We start from the raw sequence: 9,921 nt of genomic DNA, 5'->3' as shown, positions 1-9,921 counted from the left end.
TGCAAGTCTCTCCCACCCAGCCGAGCTTGGAGGCAGGCGGCTCTTCAGTGGGTGATGATATCTGATTCAGAAACCAGGCAGCTTGCTTTCAGGAGCCCAGATGGGTGTGGAGTGCTGACATTTAGAATGATCTTGTTTTTGATGGAAAACAGAGCATCTTCCTTGGGAAAGAACAGAATATGGAGGTCAGAGCGGCCCTCTGTTTGCCACCATCCCCCTGGTGCTGCTCTGGCTCTGGGGTAGGATAAAGGGATCGGCCTCAGCTCATCTCAAAGGGATCTTTGGTCTCAAGGAGGAACCTAAAGACTCCTGGGAAACAAGGACTTGTCACCCATGGAAAATACAGTGAACTCATGAGAAGCTCCATTGATTGCCTTCCTGAAGATAAAGTGGGGAAATTAAATGTGATCATAAATATAAAAATTCTTCTGCATTTTTAAAGAACAATGCCTTCCAAACAGGTAAGATTCAGAGTTTAGCAGTGTTATAAGGACAAATTCCTCTCTCTTACCTAAACCCATTCCCCAAAGTGAACTATAAGGTTAAAACTAAAACAGGAAGAGTTAAGTAAAAGCGCACATACGGAGGGGAGTCGACTAAGTGATTTGTACCCCTTGTGCATGGAGACACTTTGCCCAAGTCATCATAGGCCAAGGGAGTGCCGTTTCTGTGACTTCCCTGGGCCTAGGGAGAAGGTTGTTCAGATATAATGATTGTCCTTGATGAAGGGAACAGATATTCACGGATGGTCTTCTCTGCCAGACTCCATGATGTGAACAAGGCCAAGATGCGCATGTGGAAACCCCCTCTGGTCTAGAATAGGAGCGGAGGACGCACACGTGTATCTACAGCTCCACGCTGCACACAAATCAACGATAGGGGAGTGTTCTAAACAAAGTTGTGTTGTGGTCAAGAGGAAGGCAAAATCCCATCTTTTGTAGTAAAAAAAAGGACCATGTCATGGAGGTGCCCTTTGCAGGTAGGAGAGGCCCGAGCAAGGGCACACAACATACCGCCACCAGGGAGAAGCAGGGCCAGTCACTGTCACTGCCATGGGCTGGCTGGAGAAGCGGACCTTGGAGACTCATGTGGTCCTGCTCACCACCGCGCCCCTCTCTCTTGGATGCTCTGCCTTTGGTCTTCTGGCCTCACATTCTTCAAGATTCTTGGAATATAGCTCTCAGGCCTTCTCTCCACCTCCTTTCTCACCGACATCCAGCCTTGCCATGGGTGGCGGTCCAATTTCATATCTCCACAAGTCATCCACTGGTCTCCTTGAGGTGGCCAGGTGGCCAGGCGACCGCAGCTCCTCTCCTTTCTGGGCGACACTCTGAGCCTTACGGCAACTCACACCAATCTACTTCTGAAAACAAAAATCTCCCAGGGCTGCCTTCTGACCATGCTTTCCCGTCCTTCACATCATTCACTTCCTGACCCCCACTGACTTACCAGACTCAGCTGGGCTCCAATCCTATGTACCCACCACCTAAAGGACATTTGGACTTGATGCCTTGCAAACACCTCAAGTGCAACCTGTCCAGTTCCCCACCATTTCTCCTCTCTTCCTTTCTCAGCGAATGACACTGGTTACCCTGTCACCCCAGCAATCCTATTCCCTCTGCACAGATTGCTCTTCTCTCTTCTTAATCTAGCAAACTCCATTTATCCATCTACATCCAGCTCATGGATCAGCCACTCAGGAGTGCCTTCCTGGAACCTGGGGTCCTGGATGACAATTTCACAGTTTGCTTTCTTTTTCATAAGAATAGAAGCAACTAGAAGAAATCTTCCACATCTTACCGACATCATATCCATGGATCTAGCTGCATCTTTCTGCACATAGGCTTCTCCCCTTTTATTCTGAGGGAACTCACTGTGCCTTTGGCTAAAGTGAGCCTTCATACCTGGGCTAGGTACAATTTTGGTAGGTACAGTTTTGAAAAATTGTTGAAAAATTTTTCCAAAAATTATTAACCTTTTTCTGTGACTAAAAAAAAGCAAGAGATTGTTACTTCTCAAGCTTCTATGGGTTGACTGAACTCAGCTGGGTACTTCCCATTTGAGGTCTCTTATGGCTGCAGTCAGATGTTGGCTGAGGCAGCAGGGGTCTGAAGGCTGCCCTGGGTGGGGAATCCAAGATGGCGCACTCATGGGGTTGATAGATGGTTGTGGGCTCAGCTGGAGAGATTGTCCAGAGACCCTACCCTTGGCCTCTTGATGTGGCTAGAGTTTTTTACAACGTGGCAACTGTGTTCTGAGAGGAACTTTGCTGAGAATGTGCGTTTCCAAGAGGCCAAAAATCAACTGTTGATTTCTCACTTATTTGAATGAATTAGCATGTGGTTGAAATTACAAGTTTTTTCCCTCTTGTTTCATTCACATGTAATTGACATATAACATTATATTCGTTTTAGGTGTACAACATTACAATAAGTTTTGATAAAGGCACAATGAAAAACTTTCTCATAATTCTAATTTCATTTTTCAAGATAATGTATTTCCCCCCAGGATTTACTATGAAATCTTGGTCCTCATTTTAATAAGATTCCCTTCTAACGAACTTTTACAAAAACTAGTCATCCTTGGATATGGAGATCTTCTTGCACTAATTATTTTTCAGTGTGTACATATGAATGTCAACACAAGGGTTGAGTTGTCAAAGCAGACTCAGTGTGAATTATAGATCTTACCCAAAGGAAAGGTAATGATTCAAATGTCACGGGCAAGTGCAGGCACAAATGAAACAGTCTTTTCTGGAGGAACCCCAAACTGAGATGAAGCTCCCAAAACATCCCCTTTTCCTACCTGAGAATGTAGTTTAGCTTTAAGCTGATGAGTTTTGAGCAATGTAGGTGAACACATTGTAATCAAAGGAAGGCATTTAGGTTTGGGGTGTATCCATTTTTGATAAAATTCTGTTTATCATCCAGAAAATGTGTGTGTCACTATTCCTTCTTCTCTAGTCTTCTGTGTCCCATAAATCTATAAATTCCAAATTTATTTACAATAACCAATCTTGACAGATCAGCTCTATCCTGCTGAAAATAGGACTAGTTTCCCAAGTATAACACTTTTATAAAGCAGTCTGAATGAGATTAGTGTCTTTGCAAGGAGCCCTCACTGAAGTCATTCATTTCCCAAGGCACTCCCTGTAGGGAAGGAGCAAGTTACACCTGCTTCCTTTCTAAGGCCTCAGCCAACACCAGGACTGTGAATGCCTGAGGCAGAGACTGCTCTTACTGCAAGGCAGGCAGAGAGGAGGACCCTGCCCTTGCAGTGAGAAGACTGGAACTTAAAGCCTAGTCTTAAAACACCAGCTGTGTGAGAGTCAGCAAGTTTCCTCCCAAAGCAGATCCTGGGGCAAGGATTTGATGCAAATAATTTATTTAGGAGGTTACCCTGAGCAGCGACGGAGGGATTGAGATATTCAGACAAGAAAGAGGGGAAGCCAATATAGAGTGAGTTAGTGTGTACAAGCCCAGGACAGTGGACACTCCTGAGAAACACATGTAACCCACTCAGAACTGCCTTCCCAGAGAGGTGAAGGTGGTGCTGAGGCACCAACTCCTGCCTCTTGTAGGCAAAGATTGCTCCCTTTTTTTTTTTTTTTTTAAAGATTTTAGTTATTTATTTGACAGAGACAGAGAGAGCAAGAGCAGGAACACAAGCAGGGGGAGTGAGAGAGGAAGAGGCAGAGACTACCCAACGAGCAGGGAGCCCGACGCGGGGCTCGATCCCAGGATCCTGGGATCATGACCTGAGCCGAAGGCAGACGCTTAACGACTGAGCCACCCAGGTGCCCCAAGGCAAAGATTGCTCTTAAGAGTGACAACTCCCAGCTCCTCTGGGCATGCCCTGTGCCCAGGCAGAGCACAGCCTGTGGTGAGAACACCTTGAGGCAGAGAGGCTCAGGAACCTTGGGCAGGTGCAGGATCTGCCTGCAAGTGACCTCAGGGTGGTTTCAGGGCTAAACAATAGCATTTGCCTCACAAAGCAGCTGTGCCAAATATAAGTGAGATAATGTGTGTGAAACTCTGCGTAAACTGGGAAACATCAATCAAAAGGCAGTTATTCCTTGGGGCACCTGGCTGGCTCAGTCAGTAGAATACACAGCGCTTGATCTCAGGATTGTGGGTTCGAGCCCCACATTGGGTGTAGAGATCACTTAAAAATTTAAAAAAAAAAAAAATCTTAAAAAAAAAAAGAGTCCTTGAGGACATAGTGCTAAGTGAAATAAGCCAGGCACAAAAGGACATGAGATGCCTGGAGAAGTCAAATTCATAAAGACAGAACAGAGAAGGGTGGCTGCCAGGGACTAGGGGGAGGGGCACGGGGAGTTAGCGTTGAGTGCAGACAGGGTTTCAGTTTGGGGAGATGAGAAAGCTCTGGAGATGGATGGTGGTGATGGGTGCACAGTATTGTAAATGTGCTTAATGCTACTGAAATGGACACTTAGGAACGGTGAAAATGATAACTTCTATGTCATGTATACTTTGCCACAATAAAAACAATGAGTTCTTATACTTTCAGGACACTAGGTGTGCCTCTCAGTATGCTTGAATGTCTGGCCCACGGATGGGCCCCAAGCCAATAGTGTTGATGACAAGGAATGAAGACAAACTCGTTGCTCCAGGGGGTGTCCTACTGGTACCATCTCCTGTGTGAGCGCAGACCTGGGGCTCATTAAACAACCCCTCTCACAGTCCGTATTTTCAAATGAATGTGGTCTCCCCGGCAGCAGCCGTACACGATCTCGGCAAAGCCATTGCAGGGGGCCAGAGGGAGACCATTTTGCGCTTGTGGGCCATACAATTTGTGTTGCAATGACTCAGCTCTGTCCCTCTTTGTGTGAAAGCAGCCACAGATGATATGTCAACGAGTGAGCATGGCTATGTTCCAATAAAACTTTATTTACAGTTACTGAAAATTGAATCTCGTGTAATTTTCAAGTGCCATAAAAATGTGTTTTTGCTTCAACCATTTGAAAATGTAAACAACTACTCTTAGTTTGTAGGCTGTATAAAAAACAAGCGGCAGCTGGCTTTGGCGGCCGCGGTGCGTTGCCACTGCTGCCCTAGAGTATTCTGGGATTCCCTCTTCTGGAATTGCTTTTAATGTGGCCGAAGAACAGCCATCTACAATCCTGACCTCAGTGGTGGCAAATCTTCGCTGTTCCCTGAGCATCTGACTTTACAAAAGGACCAGCAGACACCTCGACTCAAACCTGATGGGTGAAATTGGCATAAATGTGAGAAACATAAGGTGATACTAGAAAATGAGGGAAAGATTTCTGGTGGTAGCTAACTTGGCTATAAATATAATTCCTTTTCTATACTCGGATCACTTTATTCAGTCATACCAAACTAGATGCTCTGGATTCAGAGGAAACTATTGGAGTTTTTCAGAGACTAGGAATGACATGTTCATGTGTAAGAATTCATGTTGGGATTTTAGAAAGATAGAGATCTCACACATGGCTTTTGGGTACAGCATGAACAAACTCTAATTCCTGACAAATTTGAAAACCAGAACACTCCTAATACTGGGCTGATTAGCACTTGCAAGCTTTGTACCATCACCATCTTAAACAAGGAACACAAGCCTGCCTAGAGTTATGGGATAAATATTTCAGGATGTTATTTATGCAAAGGTCATTATCACACTGATATATTGATGTATGCCTTTGTAGCCTTAAAATGATTAGCTCTTGGGCAAATGTAGAAAGAGAAAAAGATTCCTTAAAACCCAATAAGGGCACAATGAAACACCATTAAAAGTCCTTCAACCTCATTAGCCCTGGTTGAGTGTAGTTGAATGTTTATGGGAAATCAGAGAGAGGTCCTGAGAGCTTCCTACCTTTCTTCTTCCAGGGAGAGGAGATAGATGACACCCCAGGGACAGAGCGACCCTTTCCCTTTCTGCATGAAGGAGCCAGGGACTCACTAACAGAGCCTGTGTGTCACGGTACTGATTGTGTTTCGGGAGAGCTCAGCACCTAAAATCTTGCCTTTTGTTTCTACAGACTGAGAATAAGGGTTATATTCCAGGTGAATGTCAGGATCGAAGGGCCTGCTGTCAGACACGTGAAGTGGGAACATCAGTGTTAGTCTGACGCGGATAGAGCTGGTCCACGGGTGGGCTGTCCTCCGTGTGTGGCTGTTTTCTCCATGTGGCCTGTCTTGGGGAAGGGGGAGGACGGCGTGCTGCATGCTCTCCCCAGTGACATTCTGGGTATTACCATTCATAGACGGGTCCTGCTGGCTTTGACTTTTCCCTACAGGCCTCATTCCCAGCTTCCAATCATTCTGCTTATTCATCCTAAAGTGGGGTGAGCTGAGGTGGGAGAAGAGCGTGCTGGTGAGGGCAAAGCACCCGGAAGGGCCACAGACAGACTAGCGTTGCACCCCCCTGCCCACTCCCACACAGGGCATAGCACTGCTGGCTGTGGAATGAAGAAGAAGGCGCGGGAAAGGGTCTGGGACACCTGAGGAACCTGTGCCCTGTCTCCTGGGTGGCAAGAGATGAGCCTGAGTGACTGGAGGTGGTTATCGAAGTTTTGCTGGATTCAGTGAAGGGACTGTCGGGGAAGACGAGGCAGGACATCTATGTCTTAGGAGCTCAGCAGTGTCTGTTGCACGAGTGAGACCTCCACAGTGTAAGGTCTCTCCGGAGGGTCCCAGAGAGGCCCCGGCCCCTGCCTCCATTCACAGCCTGGACGGGGACTGGTACTGACTCAGAGAACACCCCCCGCTCTACGCTGGGAGGCTCCCTGACAGGGTCCTGGTCTACAGGGGGACCAGACTCAGAGGAAACGTTGAGAAAGTTGTGTGGTACTTCAACAGAACAATTTCCATTTAAACGGAAGAGTCTGTTAAATGTAATAATTAAAATACTGGATTGTGTTTTGTATGACTTTGTTTTTCATTTCATTTGTCACATCATTTTTATGATATTTTGAAAAAAAAAAAAAAAAGTCTGCGAAGCATTGGAAATAAAAGCAGAGGGAAACATCCCTTGCCATGGGTCATGAGGAAGCCCAGGTGGAGGCCCATGACTTAGATTCTATTTCTTTTCCTTTCTCTTTCTGGGCACTTGTGCTTAACTGTAGAGTTATACTGTTGTGTTGTGTGTGCTAGGTCTAAAGAAAAGCAAGCGTCATGGTGTAAAGAATGGAAAGTTCTGGGGTTTTTATGGAGGAGGCTGAGTTACCACATCAGATGGAGTTTGGCCAGGTTGCTGCTATTGACATTGCTCCCTACCCGCATCACCTGGACACCCCCCGGACGCTGAGCTACTGCTGCCTGCTGCCCCCACACGCCACTGCCATGATGCTCCAGTCACAGATTTGTCTGTGCAAAGTCCAAGGTGAGAGCACAGCTGGAAACCCCATGTACATACTCACGTCCTGCATCTGCCCCATTCCCTTCCCTCGTGGGACCCGAGTCGCTACATTCTACAAATGCTACACATAATGGGACACTCAAGAACGGTAAGTGCCCGCTATGGCCCATGCCTTTGCCTGCCCAACATTCCACACATCCTTTCCCCCTTTGTAAGTCCCCCACGCCCTCCACGCGTGCCTCCCTCCCCAGCTCAGAGCACTTCCAGTGAACACATCCGGCTCCGAGTCCGGGACGTCCGGGTGGCACCCTTTCCTCTCCCTTTTTCCAGTCCTGGGATCCTTCATCTGGGTTTAGAGAGAAGCAACGAAATAGAAAACCCTGAAAGGAAGAAAATCACAGAGTAGCAAATATTCATCATCTGGGTAATTCGCCTCTACAAAACTGCGGTATTTTTCATTCCATTCACCCTCTGTTGAACATCAATCTGCATACCCCTGAGATGATGGGTTCTACGGTATAGTGTTTTGCATGATCTACCCGTGCACGAGTTGATAATAAAAATTATGTAAATGACAGGCTGCTGGATTTTTTTCAACTCCACGATTTTTCACAAGAAGCTAAGGCAACAAATTTCTGTATTGCTTCTAGAACCCTGAGCAGTTTTATGCTTGGGTATGCGCTGGACTCCTTGTGTTTTAAACAGAAAGGGGAGAGCTGATTTTGTGCAGCAAATTTTCCGCATCTCTTCCCGCAATATTCTTTTCTGGAATGCACATGAATTCAGAAGTAAGACCAACTGGCCAGAGTTGTGAGACTTTATTTGCGTCAACAATAATACCTACTTCATGAGAAGTAGAGATTAATACTGCTAACTTGAATAGCTATTTGCCAGATACTTTTCTTCGCGCTTCACGTACGTGTCTCATGTAATACTCACAACCTCATCAGCATATACTTTTATTATGTCTATTTTATAGACCCATCTCCTAAAACTAGTGAATGGCAGAACCAGAATCCAAACTCTGACAGTCTGACCCCAGAGCCTCCACCCTTCATGTTACTCAAACATTCGATTATTTCTCATATTGACCAAAGACCTGCTCTCACTGTTAATCCTGAAGGGGAAATTGAGAAATTTGTATGTTGTGTGGATGACATGAGGAACCACTGGGGAACGATGAAGATGTTCCTTCAAGCTTAATATCTCTCACAGAGATAAGTAGTGCAGAGGTTAGGGTTAAGAAAATGAAACCTTGGTGTTCTGGCTCCTTCATCGTTCCTGTCTTCCTCCTCCAGCCCAGCTGCCATAGCTCGGTAGTTACAGTTAAACTTCATGGAAGAAATGGAGTTGGGGCCATGCCAGTGTTCCCATTTCAGGTTTCAAAGGAAGGTTCTGAGTTAAACTGAGCTGCCCCTGCCTGCAGACAAGATAAGGAGATCCCAGGTAGTGGAGAACATAACGCTGGGACCTGGATCCTGTTTCTAGGGAGCATCTGGAAATTCCTGCTTGGGGGTCATTTTCACCTGGTGGTTGTTCCTCCTGAAAATGAGTCCTGTAGTCCTTTCCCTTGAAGGAAGCAAATGACATAAATGTTCCAGAGCAGAACCTGACAAGTTGGAGGGTACAGCATGAAAATATATGACAGATGGGGTTGGAAACATGAAGGGCAGATCTAAAGCATCTTGAGAGCAGGGGAGAAATTAGGCCATAACACATAAGGCTAAAGGATGTGACAAAATACTCGAGCAATGAACTAAGAAGGACATTGGTTTGAGAAAGATAAGAGTTAACAGTACACAAAGTTATGAAAAAAAAAAAGGAATTCTGTAATAATTAGCAGGAATCTATATCTTCTTTCATCAAAAAGCTTAAATGATTTGAAATTAAATTAAAAAAAATTTATGGACCCCATCTCTCTTCCCCGTTTTTGGAGCGCCTTCCTTTTCCAGAATGATCCAGACCAGGCCCATCCACTGTTTTATCTTCAAGTCTCTAGAGAAGCCTCATCTTCAACAGCTTTTGTCTCTCAAGAACTGTTGAATGAATGAACAAAGAAAGATTTCGTATTAAGAACTAATAAACTCTTTCCCCTTCTGTGTGCCATGCTCAGATTCTCTGCTTTTGAAAATTCCTTTGGTGCAACCACGACATCCACCTTTGACCTACTGACACCTGCACCAGCCACTACCCTACATTTTCACTTTACCACGCTCTTGCAATTAATATTTTGTCACCCATGCTACATAATATATGTGTACTATATCATATATAGTTTATTTGGTGTGTTTTTGTATAAAAATTGTATCATATTCTATGTGGTTTCCTGCAAAATTTTTCCCTCAGCATTATGTTGAGGGGATTCACCTACGCTGTTGTATGTAGTGTAATTCATTTATTTTGACTGCTGAAATATAGTCCTATGGGCAAATAGACCACATTTTACTTATTCTCTTGTCAATGGACTGTTTCCAGCTTGTTAGCTTTTTTAAACTGAAAACATTGCTGTTTAGAAGCTTTTCTATACACATCTCCTGGTATGCTTGTGAAAAAATTTCTCTTGGGCATGTACCTAGAATT

This window comes from Zalophus californianus, chromosome 7, assembly GCF_009762305.2.
Source record: "Zalophus californianus isolate mZalCal1 chromosome 7, mZalCal1.pri.v2, whole genome shotgun sequence".
NCBI classification, from domain to species: domain Eukaryota; kingdom Metazoa; phylum Chordata; class Mammalia; order Carnivora; family Otariidae; genus Zalophus; species Zalophus californianus.
The sequence above is the reverse complement of the archived record's forward strand: the minus strand, read 5'-3'. Positions refer to the sequence as shown.